Genomic DNA, 18289 nt, shown 5'->3' on the forward strand with positions numbered 1-18289 from the left:
GGTTAAAATATAGTTTGTCTAGAACAGAAACCCAGATATGAACCCACAATTATTGATCAGTTAATCTTCGAAACAGCAGCAAAGAATGTCCAGTGGGAAAAAGAAGGTCTCTTCAACAAACGGTGTTGGGGAAACTGGAGGGTACCTGCAGAAGAATGCAAGTAGACCATATTCTTACACCATGCCCAAATCTAAACTCAAAATGTATGAAAGGCCTAAACGTGAGACATGAAACCATAAAATCCTAGAATACAGCACAGGCAGTAATGTCTCTGACATCAGCCATGCCAACTTCCTTCTAGATAAGTCTCTTAAGGAAAGGGAAACAAAAGCAAAAATAAACAATTAGGACATCAAAATAAAAGAACTGCTACTCAAGGAAGGAAACAATCAGCAAAACTAAAAGGCAACCTATGGAATGGGAGAAGTTATTCACAAATGACCTATCTGATAGAGGCTTAGAATCCAAAATATATAAAGAACTCATCAAACTCAACACCCCAAAAATGAATAATCCAATGAAAAATGGGCAGGAGATATGAACAGACATTTCCCCAAAGAAGACATGCAGGTGGCCAACAGACACATGAAAGGATGCTCAACGTCACTCGTCATCAGGGAAATACAAACTAGAACTACAGAGAGGTACCACCTCACACCTATCAGCGTGGTCAAAATCAACAACACAAGAAACAACAGGTGCTGGTGAGGCTGTGGAGAAAACTCTCTTGTACTGTTGGTGGGAATGCAAACTGGTGCAGCCACTCTGGAAAACATTATGAAGTTTCCTCAAAATGTTAAAAATAGAACTGGCCTATAATCCAGCAATCGCACTCCTAGGTATTTACCCAAAGAATACAAAAATGCCAATTCAATGGATACACGCACCCCGATGTCTATAGCAGCATTAGCTATAAGAGCCAAATTATGGAAACAGTCCCAGTGCCCATCAACTGATGACTGGAGAAACATGTGGTATATGTATGCCGTGGAATATTACTCAGCTATAAGAAAGAACAAAATCTTGGCATTTGTAATGAAATGAATGGAGCTAGAGAGTATTATGTTGAGCAAAATAAATAAGTCAGAGAAAGGCAAGTACCATATGATTTCACTCATATGTGGAATTTCAGGGAAAAAAAAGGGCATAAAGAGAGAGAGAGAAACAGGCAAACCAAAAAATAGACTTTTAACTATAGAGAACAAACTGACAGCTACCAGAGGGGAGGGAGGAAGGGGGAAATAAGGCGACAAGTGAAATAGGTGATGGGGATTTAGAAGTGCACCTGCTGTGATGGGCCCTATGTGTTGTATGGAAGCGTTGAATCACAAGAAACTAACACTATATGTTAACTAAGTGGAATTTAAATGAAAACTTTAAAATTTTGTTTGAATAGAAAGTTGATTTGTCTTCACATTGCAATAATCAAATATCATTCTTCTTATTCTTATTAATTATAAATAATCATTATTTTTTGGAATATGAGGCTAATGGAACTCTTAACTAAAACAAAAATGATTTATGCATTTTGGCTACATTGCTGAGGTATGTGAGGTACTGTTTTTTTCCCTTGTAGAATGTGGAGTATCTAATTCCTAGCTACAGTGGAATACTTCAAATGTGAAATAATTTGTTTGGCAACATTAATGACACTACAAAAACAGTAAGTTTGCCATTTCTTTGATAGAAATCAAAATGGTAATTTCTCTTGTAGATGCAAATGGTACAGGAAGAGATAACAAATTTTACATAACTTTTTAATATTACAATGTGAAGTAACTGATCAGATGTAAATGTAAATCTTTAGTAAGGATGAGAAGGCAAACAAAAGACAAGCCTCATAAAATATTCAAAGAAGAAAATATTTTTTCTCTATATCAAAAAGACTTTTAGATTGTATTGAGTGTACCTTCATGAGCATTACTTAGAGAACAATTACATTATGATTTATCACTTAACATTTCTGAGTTTTGAAAACATATACTTTTTTAATTTTTTAAAATTTATTTTTAGAGAGAAAGATGGACAGAGTGGGCAGGGGAAGAACAGTGAGAAGGGGAAACACTGAATCTGAAGCAGACTCCAGGCTCTGAGCGGTCAGCACAGAGTCTGATGCGGGGCTTGAACCCACAAACTGTGGGATCATGCCGTGAGCTGAAGTCAGACGCTTAGCTGACTGAGCCACCCAGGTGCCTCAGGATTTATCATTTCTGTAAGTCAAGTCAAACATGCTTTGCATTTAGAATTTTCAGCATGTCATAGACACTTCAGGATCTTACTTTTAAATATCTATCAAAAGCTGGGGTGCCTCAGTTGGTTAAGCGTCCAACTTTGACTCCAGTCATGATCTCATGGTTCGTAGGTTTGAGCCCCATGTCGGGCTCTGTGTTGACAGCTCAGAGCCTGGAGCTGCTTCAGATTCTGTGTCTCCCTCTCTCTGCCCCTCCCCTGCTGTACTCAGTCTTTCTGTCTCTCTCAAAAATAAACATAAAAAAAGAAAAATATATCAAAAGCATTGTTATGCCATAGCCATTAGGTTAATGCCTAAGAGCAGTGCTGGGGAATCTCATTCTGGACTTGAACTGAAAATTAAACTTTTGAATACAGTGAGGGGATACGTAAGAGGAAGATTTTTCTAACGTATATGCCACTGTACATTTGCCTTCGCAAAATAAAGGTACTTGTGTGCTGGTGGTTTTCAGAACAGATACAGTGGATTTACTAGCAATTTCTGCCAGCTTTATCTCTGATCCTCCCCGAGGGGGTTTCTGCAAAATGAAGCAACTCTGTATATACAAAACATGAGTGTATATCAAAATTAATTAACTAAGCATACCACAGACATAGCCTCTAGATATGAACTATGGAGAAAACTGAAAGGTTTATTTTATAAGACAAGCATTCCTGACAAATGAGTCATACAGGTTCTGCTTATACAATATCTATGATGAAATACCGACTTCAGTTTAAGTAAGTATTATTGAACTGTTTCTACATATGATGTTCTCTATAAAAGCCACAAGTATAAATACAGTGTGTGTGTGTGTGTGTGTGTGTGTGTGTGTGTGTGTGTGTGTGTGTATCTGTGGGGGGTATGTATATGTGTATATTTGTATTACAACTTATTGCAGAAAGCATGTGTACATCATGCATGTTAAGAATTTATAAAATATACAAAAATGCCACAATAAATTGAACAGGCAAATAAAAAGGCCAACTGAGAATATTAAGTGTAACCATGAAAAAGGCCAATAAGAATAGTTACGCCTTTAAGTTCTCTTCACTACCGTAGGTAGGTCACTAAATGGCAAGAAGCCAAACGCATTCATTTGAATTTAACTGATTATTTCATTAGGTTGAATTTCTAGAAGAGGAATGACTGAGGAAAGGATATGTTCATTCTACAGACTTTGGCTCACAGTGCCAGGTTGCCTTCTGCAAATGTTATTCAATTTATAATCCTGCCATCATTGTATAACAATGTGCTGTTTCCCATATGTCCACTAGTTCTGCACACTTCCTTCATTTAATAATTACCGTTCTAATTAAATATCCCACTTTTATTTTCGGTCCCCTGGTTCTCAAGGCGGTCCCAAATCATGACAGAACGTTATATTTAATATGTTGAGGGGCGCCAGGGTGGCTCAGTCAGTTAAGCATCTGACTCTTGATTTTGACTTAGGTCATGATCTCACAGATGGAGCCCGGCCGCGCTGGGTGTTGAGCCTGCTGAAGATTATCTTTCCCTTGGGACACCTGGGTGACTCAAACAGTTACGCGTCCAACTTTAGCTCAGGTCAGACTCTCACAGTTTGTGGGTTCAAGCCCTACGTAGGACTTTGTGCTAACAGCTCAGAGCCAGGAACTTGCTACCAATTCTTTGGTGCGGGCTCACTCTCTCTCTCTCTCTCTCTCTCTGCCTCCCTCCAGCTTATGCTCTGTCTCTTTCTCTCAAAAATAAACAAATGTTAATATTTTGTGACTTGCCTCTTAGAAACCATTTTTCCCCCTTAAGTGAGGAATCTGTCATTTTCTTAGCAAGGTGTGGGAGATCCCTTAAGTAACAATATGACTGGGGGCGCCTTGGTAGCTCAGTTAGTTAAGCATCCGGTTTCAGCTAAGGTCATGATCTCATGGTTCATGGGTTCAAGCCCAGCATCAGGCTCTGTGCTGACATCTCAGAGCCTGGAGCCTGCTTTGGATTCTGTGTCTCCCTCTTTCTCTGATCCTCCCCTGCTCGCACGGTCTTTCTCTGTCTCTCAAAACTAAATTAAAAAAATAACAATAAGGTTGTTATATAATATATAAGGACAGTAACCTATATTCTGTCACATGTGTTAAGAATGCTTTTTCTCAGGGCACTGGGTGGCTCAATCAGGTAAGCATACAACGTTAGCTCAGGTCATGATCTCACGGTTCAAAGGTTCAAGCCCTGCATGGGGCTCCGTGCAGACAGCTCAGAGCCTGGAGCCTGCTTCAGATTCTCTGCCTTCCGTTCTCTCTGCCCCTCCCTCTCTCGTGCACTGTCCCTCTCTCTCTCAAATATAAACATTAAAAAAATTTAAAAAATACTTTTTCTCTTCTGTTTTGAACTTGTTTTTTCAACAGATTTTTATATACTAATAGTGTTTTTATATTTTCTTTGGTTTAATTCACTAATCATTGCTCCCATTTTTCAAGCCCTCTTGTGAAATTATATGATTCAGATCAAGAATAGATAAATACGTATGTAAATTTTCTTCTAGTAATTATATAATATATGTACACATATATGTAACTATAGTTTTATAATGTTATGCAATCATACATTTAAATTGCATATACATTCATGTAAAATTTAGTTTGGTATAAAATGTAATCTGAGAATCTTACATTGTTTATGTTTCCAGATAATTAGGCTACTGTACTAATGCCCATCATTAAATAATCATTCATTTCTTCACTGAGATGAAATACTAAATGTGCAATTCTGTTTTGAACTGTTTATCCTGTTTAATAACATCATAACGAATCTGGAATTTCTATTTTAATTTTTAGAGAGAGATAAATTTTTGAAACTTGTATTATGTTTGTTTTGATAATATTTTCTCTTTCAGTGTTTTAAACTGGTTAGTGGAGAGTTATCTGGATATGAGGCATTAAGCAGTAAACAAGACAGCTTTGCACAATGAGGCTACATTTTAGGATACAAAGTCATCACTGAACAACCAATTACCCAACTATTTAAGTGGAAACTCAACTTACTTATGGAGCAAAGAGCTGCCCAAATGATCTAGATGAGGTGAATGTGAAATAGCTTCTCTGGGAAAAAGATTCTCAAGACAAATTCTAAAGGATAAGAAGGAATTCGTAATGAAAGAGTAGCAGTGAATTTTTCAAGCAAAGGTGACAGCAGGCAGATGCAAATGTCACAGGATGATGAAAGGAGGATGGTGCATTTGAGGAACAGAAGGATGGGATGGCTGAAGAAGAGAAGCCAAGGGCACAGGAGCTGGAGCTGAGAATGGTGTGCAGAGACCACGTCACTCAGAATCTTAACAGGTCATGTGAGGAATTTTAATTATTTTTCTGAATAACAGTGACAAACTGCTGAGTGGGCTTAAGCAAGAGATGTGTTATGGAATCAGTCAGATGGCAATATGAAAAAAGAATCAGGAAGGAAATGGTGCAGTTACAGTATAACTGGTTAAGGGTCATGGCCATGGGTAGACAAGACAATGGCTTGCCTCCCTCTCTATTTTTATCTTATTTTTCCTTTCCTTCCCCTGTGTTCATCTGTTTTGTTTCTTCAATTCCGTATGTGAGTGAAATCACATGTAAGTCACGAATTACTGGGTTCTGCACCCAAAACCAGTATTACATTGCATGTTAACTAACTTGAATATAAGGAAATAAAAATAAATATAAAGGGGAGGACTCAGTCGGTTGAGCGTCTGACTTTGGCTCAGGTCATGATTTCAATGTTCATGAGTTCGAGCCCCACATCAGGCTTGCTGCTGTAACACAGAGCTTGCTTCAGATCCTCTGTCCCCCTCCCCAGCTTGCATTCTCCCCCAAATTAATACATATTTAATAAATATTTAAATAAATAGATAAATGCAAAAAATAAAGGTGTGTGTGTATATATATATGTATATATATATATACATATACATATATATATATATATATATATATATATAGAGAGAGAGAGAGAGAGAGAGAGAGAGAGAGAGAGAGAGAGAGAGATGGTGACTTAAATGAGGGTCATGGGAGTAAGGAGAGAATGTATATGAAAGTGACCCTTATGAGGGAGAATTATAAAGGATTTATTTGGGGAACCTCGATGGCTCAATCCGTTAAGCTTCAGACTTGGTTTCAGCTCCAGTCATGATCTCATGGTTTGTGAGGTCGAGCCCCAGGTCAGACTTTCCACTGATAGTACGGAGCCTGCCTGGGATTCTGTTTCTCTCTCTCTCTGCCTTTCCATTGCACTTGCTCGCTCTCTCTCCTCTCTCTCTCTCTCTCTCTCTCTCTCTCTCTCTCAAAATAAATAAATAAATTTTAGAAAAAGTATTTATTCATTCAGCGTACATAGAGAGCAAGAGAGCTAAATACCAGACAGGCCTTTTAGGCTTGGGGATTGTGAGATAAGGTAGCTTCTGGTGACTTTCTCTAAATGAAGGAAGAGAACCATGGTTTAGGAATAACTTACTCTCTATGAAAATCAAAAGAATAACATAATCTAGGACTACAAGGTAGGATTTCAAGAAGTGATAGCATATGTCTTAGCGGATCAGCAGTGTCGATTAAACTATGTGGTGGTGGGAGAGCTTATCTGAGGACGGGTGCCCAGAAAAGGACTAAACTCAAGACTTAAGGAAATGCAATACCTGAAGGTTAGGTGTACAAAGATAACGGCAAAGCAATCTAATGTACAATGACCAGAGACATGGGAGATAAACCAAGAGAATCTAAGAGCAGACAAGAGAAACCAGAACAAAACAATAAAATACTGCTAATTGAGCAATCTAGAAAAATGAGAGGAAAGCGTAATTACTGAAAATCAGCAACATTTAGCAGCGAGTAACTCAAAGTTTAAAAAACTTACAGACCCCTCTAAGAAATAATTTTATTTACTTCCATGCCAAAAAAAAAAAAAACCCAAGATTGAAAAGCTGAAAGAAATAAGCAATTTTCTAGAAAAAATATAATTTACCTAGCCCAACCTTTGACAAGAGCAGCATTTAAAAAGACCAATTTCTAGGGGCACCTGGGTAGCTCAGTTGGTTGAGCATCCACCTTTGGTTATGATCTCATGGTCCGTGAGTTCAAGCTCCGCATCAGGGTCGTGGCTGACAGCTCTGAGCCTGGAGCCTGCTTTTAGATTCTGTCTCCCTCTCTCTCTGCACCTCTTCCACTCACACTTTGTCTCTGTCTCTGTTTCTCTCTCAAAAATAAAATAAACATAAAAATGTTTTTAAAAGACCAATTTCTATAAAATAAATAGAAAACTACAGCAATCATGTATTACGCTAAGGTTATTTTCCACAGGAAACTTCTATAAAATCAAAAGAGCTGATAATTCCAAGTATTTAAACTGTTACAGAGCAAAAAACAAAAAAGAAAAAGTTCTATGAAAATAAGAACACTGGCACCAACACTTGTAATAAATTGGCTAGAAATAAATTTCAGATGTGTATAAGATTAAAATTTTCACATAAAATATTATCAAAGTCCAGAAAAATATTATTGTCATGATCTTTACTCTTGTAATGCAAAGATGGTTCAATATTAGGAAAAAATCTATTATCTAAGTTTGTAATATTAAAATATTTATTATTTTAATATTATTATATTAATATTTATTAACAATAATCATTACCATAGGGCACCTGGGTGGCTCAGGCGGTTGAGCTTCCAACTTCAATTCAGGTCATGATCTCACAGCTCCTGGATTCAAGCCCTGTGTCAGGCTCTGTGGGCCTGGAGCCTGCTTTGGATTCTGTGCTTGAGTCTCTCTCTTCCCCCTCCCCCACTCACATTCTGTCTCTCTCTCTCGCAAAAATAAACATTAAAATTTTTTTTAATCATTCCCATTGATGATAAAAAGGGATTCTGCAAAACTAAGTATCCTCTTTGACAGGGTGTAAGTAATAAACTAGGTATAGGAGTGTATGTTCTCAAACAAATGAAAAGTATTTCTAATTCCATCTAAAGCTATCTAAGCAAAACCCAGAAGCATGCCAGAAACCAGAGACTCTTTTAAAGTCAAGAACAAAAAAAGCAAGTCCACCATCATTTCTATTATTTAACAAGCTTAATGCCAACACAACCATAGAGTCAAGAAAAAAATCAAAGTTATAAACTTCAAAAGTAGGACTTAAAACCATCCCTTGTTTGCAAATGATGTACCCAGAGAGTATTCTATGCTGGTGAGAAGCCACTGTAATTAACAAATATCACTACAATCAATAAGAGAGCTCAGCAAACAAGTAGGATTAAACAATATAATTAAGAGAAATGTTTTCATAAACAAAACCAATTCATTGAAGGTTAAAATGAAAGAAAGGATAATATTTCTTTTCTGTGTGTGTATTTATTTTTGAAATAGAGAGAAGCAGACTGCAAGCAAAGGAGGAGCAGAGAGAGAGGGAGAGATGGGATCCAAAGCAGGCTCCAGGCTCTGAGCTATCAGTACTGAGCCTGACGTGGGGCTTAAACCCACAAACCTTGAGATTATGACCTGAGCTGAGGTTGGACGCTTAACTGAGACACTCAGATGCCCCAATATTTCTAGTAGCAAAGAAAAATACTAAAAACTTGCTAATAAGCTTAACAAGATTAGGAAGACATCCTTGTATACTTCTGATCAAGAATACTTAAAGCTATCTTACTGTGTTTGACAAGGAGATTTAGCATCATAAAGTTACCAATTTTCCCTAAGTCAACTTACAAATTTAATATAAGCCTCACAAAATCAACTATTTCTTTTCTTTAAATTTAGTTTATTTATTTTGAGAGACAGAGAGAGAGTAGGTAGGGGCAGAGAGAGAGGGAGAGAGAGAATCTCAAGCAGGTTCTGCACTGTCAGCCCAGAGCCTGAAGCAAGGCTCAATCCCATGAACCCTGAGGTCATGACCTGAGCCAAAAATTAAGAGACAGACACTTACCAATTGAGCCACCCAGGTGTCCCCAAATCAACTATTTTTTACAATAAACTGCTGACTCAAAAACATGTGTGCAAATTTTTTGAAGTTAAAAAATATACCTTTACATCTATGACAAAAAAGCAACCGTGAGTCATTAGCCCTTGTACCTAATAAAAACATAAGCTTCAGGAATTAAAACAGTATAGTATTGGATATGAATCAACAGGTCAAAAGAAAAGTATACAAATGTCAAAAACAGATCTCAAATATAATAAAAATTAGTATTGGATAAACTTATGTCCTACCAGGAGAGAGAGAAGTGCCTATTAAAGAAAGGATTTGGTTACAAAAATAAGGTCAGAGCCATACCAGATGGTTCCAAGATTTACACGTAAAGAAATGAGTTCATAAAGCTACGGGAAGAAGAAACAACGAAAACTGTTCTATAATCCCAATGTGGAAAGTCTTTCTAGGACTCATAATTCAGATTCTACAAACAACAGAATACCTCTACATGACAAAAACGGAACATCAGAGAATAAATAAATCATAAACTGGGAAAAACACTCACAAGTTACATTGCATCTTATGTGCCTGATACATAAAGAATGCAAAAAAAAAAAAAAAGAATTCAAAACATTGTTAAAGAAAGAGAAAGAGAAAAATGAGCAAAGGTACAAACAGAGTTTTTATGAGAAAACTAAAAATCTACAAATTGGCTCATTTTAAAACTTATGAAAACACAGATTTCACTTACAATAAAAGGAAGGCAAATTATAGGTAAACTAAGAGTGCTCATTTTGACAGCACAGAGACCAAGAACGGAAGTGATACAGAGAAAATTAGCATAGGCACTATGCAAATATGACATGCATATTCATGCGGCATTCCATTTTCAAAAAGCAAAACCATTTTTAAGCATTAAATCTGTTTTAAAACATCATTGGCAAGTTTGTGGGGAACAGCACTGTCATCCGTTGCTGGTCAAAGTCTAAGTTGGCATAATCCGTATGGAGCACAGTGGTGATGTGTTTATCAAAATTATAAGGTATATACCCTGCGAACAAGCAATTCTACTTCTAGAAATGTATCTTCTATGTAAGTTCACGTACACAGAAAATGATGTAAGTACAAGGTTATGCAATGTAGCATAGATCGTAACAACGAAGTTCACAAACAAATTATCTGCTGATTAGTGACTTTTCAATATATTACGGTAGAGCCATATAAGGCAATAAGATACACTGCATGTGTTGAGCCGAAAAGATATGTGAGATAAATTTTTTAAGTAAGAACACAAATATGGAAGAAAGTGGCATCACGGGTGTGAAACAGGAAAAAAATTCATGCGTATTTGCTTTGGCATACAAATAACCTATGAGGAAAGACACAAGAATCTAACACAATAATATGTGTTTATGGGTGTACTGGGAACCGGGCAAATGAGAAATAAGGTAGGAAGAAGACTGCACTGTGTAGTTTTTATACTGTTTGATGTTTAGAACACGTATGCGTTATTTTAAAAGTAATGCATTTATAGAAGACTGCTAGGGAATGAAGAGAAAAAGACTCTTGTGCTGGCTGAGGAGAACACTCACTGGCGATAGTCATGACAGTCACTGCAGACGCAGACATGCAACAGTTTATGTACCAAAGGAAGCTCATGAGTCTGTAAAGGTTCTGATCTGGCAAAGACTGATGAATCTGTTACTGTGTAATTGTCAAGAAAATATTTAAAAGGCTTGATAAGAAAGACTCTTGCTGGACCATAATATTGCCCATTACAATTGAAATTAACAAGAGGTTCGTTATTCAACATGTCTTCTTGAAAATGACAGAAAATGGTATTATAGTGCACGTATCCACTTAGTTGAGAACTGTGCATAAAGGACACTGTTAGACTGTGAAGCCCATTCAACGAGGGGCTCTGCTTTCAATTAGCTTATATTTTTCAAGGGTAAAAATGTCATGTATAAATACATATCAATACAAAATGAGATACAGAGTATAAAAGGTTATGAGCGAAATAAAATGGTGCGAGTTTGAGAGGAGTCGAAGATGACCACCAGCTAGAGAATAGGAAGAGGAAGATAGAGGAAAATCTGGCATTTAAATGAAGTAGAAAATTGTTAATTTCAGCCATTCTGACAGGTGTGAAGTGGTATTTCATTGTGATTTTGATTTGTATTTCTCTGATAATGAGTCATGTTGAGCATCTTTTCATGTGTCTGTTGACTATCTAGATGTCTTCTTGCAAAAGTGTCTATTTGTGTCTTCTGCCCGTTTCTTCACTGCATTATTTGTTTTTCAGGTGTTGGATTTGGTAAGTTCTTTACAAATTTTGGAATTGTGATGCCTCCAGCTTTGGTTTCTCTTTCAGGAATGCTTCGGCTATTTGTGGTCTTCTGTGGTTCTATACAAATTTTTCTAGCTCTGTGAAGAATGTTGGTGTTATTTTGATAGGGATTTCATTGAATGTGTAGATTGTTTTGGGTAATATAGACATTTGAAGAATATTTGTTCTCCCAATCCATGGGCATGGGATGTTTTTCCATTTCATTCTGTCTTCTTCAATTTCTTTCATAAGCTTTCTATAGTTTTCAGCATAACGATCTTTAACCTCTTCAGTTAGCTTTATTCAAAGGTATCTTAACAACTCAGAAAACAGATGTTGGCAAGGATGTGGAGAAAGGGAACCCTTTTGCACTGTTGGTGGGAGTGTAAATGAGTGCAGCCACTCTGGGAAACAGTGTGGATGTTCCTTAAAAAAAAAAATAGAGCTACCCTATGACCCAGCAATTGCACCATGAGGTACGTATCCAAAGGATAAAAAAAATGCTGATTCAAAGGAAAATATGCACCCCAATATTTTTAACATTGTTGACTATCAACTATAGCTAATCAACAATATCCTATAAACAACATTCAAATTATTTACAATCAACACTATCAACGACACCCAACTTATAGAAAGAGCCCAAATCAATTGATGGATGAATAAAGAAGATGTGGTGTATATATGTATATCAAAAAGATGTGGTATGTATCAAAACAAGATGTGGTATATATAAAAAAAATGAATTCTTGCCATTTGAAACAATGTGGATGGGACTAGAATATATTATGCTAAGTGAAATAAGTCAGAGAAATATCATGATTTTACCCATATCTGGAATTTAAGATACATAACAGATGAACATAAAGGAAGAGGAGAAAATTTAAGATAAAAACAGAGAGGGAGACAAACCATAAGAGACTCTTCAAGACCGAGAACAAACTGAGGTTTGCTAAAGGGGAGGTGGGTGGGGTGATGAGATAAATGGGGGATGGGCATCAAGGAGGGCACTTGTTGGGATGAGCACCGGGTGTCATATGTAATCAATGAATCACTGGCTTCTACTCCTGAAACCAACACTACACTGTATATTAACTAACTAGAATTTAAATAAATAAAAATTTTAAAGTAAAATAAATAAAATAAAAATGCAGCAGACTATAGGACCCACAAAGCCAAAACTATTTATTATATTTAGTGCTTTAGAGAAAAGTTTACTGAACCCTGCTTCAGTCCATTATGACCTCAAACTTTTTTGCAGAAGTGTCCTGACCCAGTCTGTATTTTGAGATAAAATCTGACATTCAAAAATTTCAAACTAGCAAGTGATTTATGGAACTAGAAAATTATTTGTTTTATGAAAGGATTCATCACAGAATTTATACAAATATATTCTAGTTCATCTGAAAAAAAGAAGTAAAAATGCCACACGCTCTGTGAGTGGAATAGTATTTCAGGTAAATAGTAAAACATAAAGACAAGAAAAGTAAAAGAGGACAGGGAGAGGAAAGAACATACAGTTTTACAGCTTTATGAACAGTTTATTTGATGATATACCCAATAAGGGTGAGTATCCAAAATATATATAGAACTTACATAACTCAACACCAAATCCCCCAGAAAACGCCGATTAAAAAATGGGCAGAGGATACAAACAGACATTTCTCCAAAGACATCCAGATGGCCAACAGACAGATGAAAAAATGCCCAACAATAGGAAAAGTCAAATCAAAATCACCATGATACCACCTCACACCTGTCAGAATGGCTACAATAAAAAATATAAGAAACGATAATCGTGGATGAAGATATGGAGAAACAGGAATCTCATGCACTGTTGGTAGGAAGGCAAAATGATATAGCTGCTGTGGAAAATCCTATGGCGGTTCCTCAAAAAATTAAAAATAGAATTGCCGTGTGATCCAGCAATTCCACTAATGGGTGTTTACCCCAAGAATATGAACACACTAATTTGAAAAGATCCATGCAACGCTATGTTTACCTCAGCATTATCTACAATAGTCAAAATACAAGAGCAACCTAAGTGCCCAATGACAGAGGAATGGATAAAAAAAGATGTGGGGTGTGTGTATGTGTGTGTTTAATGGATTATTATTTAGCCATAAAAAAGTATGAAATCTTTCCACTTGCAACAACATGGACGGATTTAGAGGGTGTAATGCTAAGTGAAATAAGTCAGAGAAAGACAAATGCCATATGATTTCACTCATATGTAGAATTTTAAAAACAAATGAAAATAAAAAAGAGAAAGAAACAGACTCTTAACTCTAGACAACAAACAGATAAGTCGCCAGGGGGGATGTGGGTGGAACAGTGGGAAAATCAGGTGAAGACGAGCACCGCGTAATATATAGGATTGTTGGATCACTCTACTGTACACCTGAAACTAATATAACACTGTACTTATAACTGTAATTATACTGGAATTAAATTTTTTTAATTTAAAAAGAATATGGTATTTGTAAAGTTGAATCACTGAGCCCAGATTACAGGGCCCTGAATTGAAGGCTAAAGGTTTTGGGTTTTACTTCATGAAATCAGGAAGGTCTAGACGTTCAGGAGAAAAGGAATAACAGCTGTCCAAACAGCCCCTTAGCAAGGTTGACATGTACCAACTTCGCAGGATGGATTAAAGGAGGTGGTTGTTCATGGGGAAAGGAGGACAAGTAAGAAGATACTGGAAAAGTCTCACTGAGACTATGAGAATCATGCGGAGAGGACAGGGAACAGATATATGGGATCAGGTGGAGGTGTGAGGAAAATAATAGGGATTCAGTAAATAATCTGCTGTATAAACGAATGAATAAATAAACGAATGAGGCCAGAAAGATGGAAGCAAAAAGCAAGGAACTAAGTTTTATTCTTATTCCTGACTCAAGTTGTTCATCAACCCGCATCCAGTTCTTTCTCCAGAGTCTCCTTCCTGCCTGACCCCCTTACAGGAAAGGTAGCATCCAGAGTCTGTTCCTGGACCAGGAAAGGAACAATCTTGGCTTTCGTGTTAAAGCTTCTGCTCTTCCCTGGTAGTTTCTCTAACTGATCAAGACCAGAGTGCTTTGCGGAAAGGCTGTGGCTTCCTAGGTGTGCACACTGCAGATTGTTATCTTAGAGGAGACTTGATCTCGCTACTTTTCTTGTCGCCACGACTACGAATGACTAGGCAGGTGTATTAGACCAAATCAGGAAATGCAGGCCAGGATAAAGCACAATCTGGCTCCCCCGGACCACAGGATTTAATCCTGTTCTTTAGATAAAAATGGGAAAAACAAGTATCTGAGGAAGGAAGAGAAGAAAGAAGGGTGTGCTTAAGGAAGGAAGCACGGGAAAGAGGAAGAAGGAAGGAAGGATGAACAAAAGAATTAAGGAAATGAGAAACAAGGGGAGAGACAGACAAGAAGATGGAAAATAAACAAAGAAGGGAAGAAGGCAGGAAAAAGTAGCTGTTTTTATTTCCTTGAAATTTCCCTTTTGGAAGACTTATTGACATTCGCGCTTAACAATGAAATGAAGTCAGCACTATTGTTTTTAATTTTATAGATGAATCACCTAGATAATGACGATCATTACTATTCTTATGACCATTATTCTTATTATTCTAGCTCAAGCCTTCTTATAAATTCACTCCCTTGGGCAGCAGGTCACCGTGTAATAAAATTGCTTATGACAAGGAAATGCAATTATTGTGGGAATGTGGACTGTTTGGGAAAAGACAACTTAGCTGATAATACAATTTACCTTTCCTTTTTAATTCAACTGATACTGCTTTGGGGGAACTGTGCTTTTAGCAGTCAATGTCAGACCCAGTCTCTATGGAAATCGTAGACGGCTGTCACCGGCTAAAGTCAATGGTGCCATAGGAACAACATCCTGAAAATGGCAAGTTTCTTCTCTGAAGGCGTGATTTGCCTTCTTCCTGAAAGGTGGCTGAATCCACTGGCAACTCCACATTTTCTCCACAGATAAACACACCCTGAACTATCCATCCTACAGTTCTTTTCAAAATTATTGTAAAGAATTATATACGCAAATAATGAGTTGCAATTAAAAAAAAAAGAGTAAGGAAAATAACCTAATAACCAATATGGGGATAGACTGTCTTCATCTAAACTTAGCCATTGCAACCACACCTAATGTATAGATATGCTTTTTTTTTTAACTTTTTAAATGTTTATTTATTTCTGACAGAGAGAAAGAGACAGAAAGACAGAAACAGAGAGAGAGAGAGAGACAAAGAGAGAGAGAGGCAGGGAGAAAGAGAAGGAAACAGAATCCAAAGCAGGCTCCGCGTGTCAGCGACCTGGGTCTGGAACCCACAAACCAGGAGATCACGACCTGAGCTGACATCAGAGACTGAACTGACTGAACTACCCAAGCATCCCACCCTTTTTTTTTTTTTTGAGAGAGAGAGAGAGAGAGAGAGAGTGGGCAGGGGAGAAGGGCAGGGGGACAGAGAGAATTTTAGGCAGGCTCCACACTCAGGGCTGAGTCCAACGTGGGGACTCCTTCTCATGACCCTGGGATCATGACCTGAGCCGAAATCAAGAGTCAGACATTCAACCAAGCACCCCCAGGCCCCCCAGATATGTTCCTTATTTGGACTTTCCCCCCTTAATATATGAATGTCCTAGTCGGGCAGAGAAACCTTCTGTTCCTCACGTGTATTTGCCACTCCACCCCACACAGCGAGGTTCCACCATGTTAACGATCATTGCTTCCTGCAGACATTTCAGCCTTCAGTTTGCCACTGGCCACTGCTTGGAGGGATTACAGCAGACCAAGACTGTGTATGATGAAGGATCAAGAGGAAAGAAGCACTTCCTTCCTTTAAATATTTGGTGTGTAGCTTCATCTAAAATTCCATTCTAAACAAAGACTTTGAATTCTTTCACAATGCATCATCCACTTGTATGACCATGGCTAATATGCAAACGGCACGGGCCCTCAGATCGCTTAAAGCTGGTATGTGATGATGTCCTGCGGCATTGACAGGAAGGACCTTGTAGCTGTCCTGGTCCATAAATACCCTCAATTAAATGAGAAAGAGGGAGACAAGAAATCAGATGCAGGGACCTTGAAGGCAAGTGGAATCCTATGTCTTCCTCAAGGACTCCACCTTTCCCCCAGTCTCCACTTTTAGGGACCTACTCTTGATATCTGCTCAGGTCCTGATCTCATGGTTTTGTGAGTTTGAGCCCCCATCCAGCTCTGCGTACTGAATGCACACAGAACGTGCTTGGGATTCTCTCTTTCCCTCTGTTTCTGCCCCTCCCTTGCTCACATCCTCTCTCTATCTCACTCTCTTGCTCTCTCACTCTCTCTCAAAATAAATAGGCTTAAAAAACATATTGCACAGCAAAACACTCAATCTGGATAATGAAATTACATGAGCTTTCTTGGGGGTGAGAGGTGGGTAATGTTAATGGATGTTCTGGAAAAGTTAACACCCTTCAAGCTACTCCTTAATACAATCACTGCTTCTCTGACACCATGTTGCCATTTTATAAGGTGGATTTGAGCTCCATTGTAATCTCATTTTCAAAAATTAAAAGAAAGCGTGAGTCATTTAACTTTCCTCAGATAGGATGCAAAGGAAAAAAGAGATGAGTTAAACAAAGTAATGGTTCCCGTGGGGCTCTGGGCATGCTTCGGATTGACCCGTGAGCTTATTTCGGTACCTGTCTGTCCCAAGAACACGACTTCTGCTTGATGGGTTTATTATTCTATTTTCCAATGTGAAGAAACACAAGGGGATGAAAATCCTTTGGGCCATCTGTTATGTGTGGCCATCTCTTCTGGAATCTCAAATATTTCTGAGAGACTATTGCCCAAAAGTGAATGTGCCATAGGGCCATGGGCCACTCTGGGTAGGAGTTAATGATAAAGACCAGATGAACACAGGTAAGACAGGGTGTAGGACCCAGATGAACTAAGGAGAGTTATAAGTCAAAAGTGTTATGTGGATTCAAACACTGAGTCAGTAACCCCCAGACTTCTCCATCAAGCGCTCTAGCTGCTGTTCATAGGAACCTGGGTTTTACCTAACACCTATTCTGCTCGTGCTTAGGCCTACTTTGATGCCCTTTTGGAGCTTTTCATAACTTGGAGTTTTATCCTAAAACCCTTTTTCACATTTTTGTCAGAAGATAAGGCTGTGTGTGTTGCCCAACAGAGTAGCCTGTGTTTCTTGCCACCTCAGTGACACCAGGGTCTATCAGTGGCTCACCATAAGCACATGTATCTTTGGATTTCTTCTAGCTCCAAAGGCCATCAACACTACATAGAGCCCAGTTAAAGGCTCCTTCCCAATCCTTACTTCAGAAAGGGACAGATATGAGTGAACACCACCAGGAAACAATCCACCTCCACCTGCTTTCCGAAATTTAAACCATAACATGCTTGATGCTGTTTCATCAAAGCTGTATTGGCCTTGACACGCACGCCTCCCTGGGCAGTCGTCTTGGGCGGATAAAAAGGCTAATCACACTGCACTTCTGGAAGGAAGAATGGGAGCTGTGTGGAGTGCCAGGCCATGCGTCATCACTATTTTCAGGACAAGTGAAATGTCAAGGCTAAAATGCCCTCCAGCTATCTATAAACTAACGTAAGCCCGATACACAGCCATGACAGAGTTTTGAAATATTATTCCATTGATTTTCCCCATCAGAAAAAACCAAAAGATATATTTTTCTGGTCCACATTGATCAAAAAGGGTACTGAATTAAGGGCAAAAATACAGAAGCAGTCTGGAATCCTGTCAAATTTAATCTATGTGCAATAGTCTAATCCGTCCCCCAGAAATGC

General features: G+C 38.0%; 1 long non-coding RNA gene across 3 annotated transcripts in view; it reads left to right on the top strand.

Annotated features, from left to right (window-relative positions):
* LOC115294395 overlaps positions 1 to 16313 on the top strand; it is a 52769-nt gene extending 36456 nt beyond the window's left edge. The window contains exons 4-5 of one of the 3 annotated variants that reach the window (XR_003909861.1): positions 1578 to 1664; positions 16210 to 16313. This is a non-coding gene — a long non-coding RNA (uncharacterized LOC115294395). Of the gene's footprint in view, positions 1 to 1577; positions 1665 to 3356; positions 3499 to 5097; positions 5175 to 16209 lie in introns of those variants that run through there. The other 2 variants (XR_003909862.1, XR_003909860.1) reach the window with 2 other exon arrangements.
* The last annotated feature ends 1976 nt before the right edge of the window (positions 16314 to 18289 follow it).

Source organism: Suricata suricatta, chromosome 6 (genome assembly GCF_006229205.1).
Source record: "Suricata suricatta isolate VVHF042 chromosome 6, meerkat_22Aug2017_6uvM2_HiC, whole genome shotgun sequence".
Lineage (NCBI taxonomy): Eukaryota > Metazoa > Chordata > Mammalia > Carnivora > Herpestidae > Suricata > Suricata suricatta.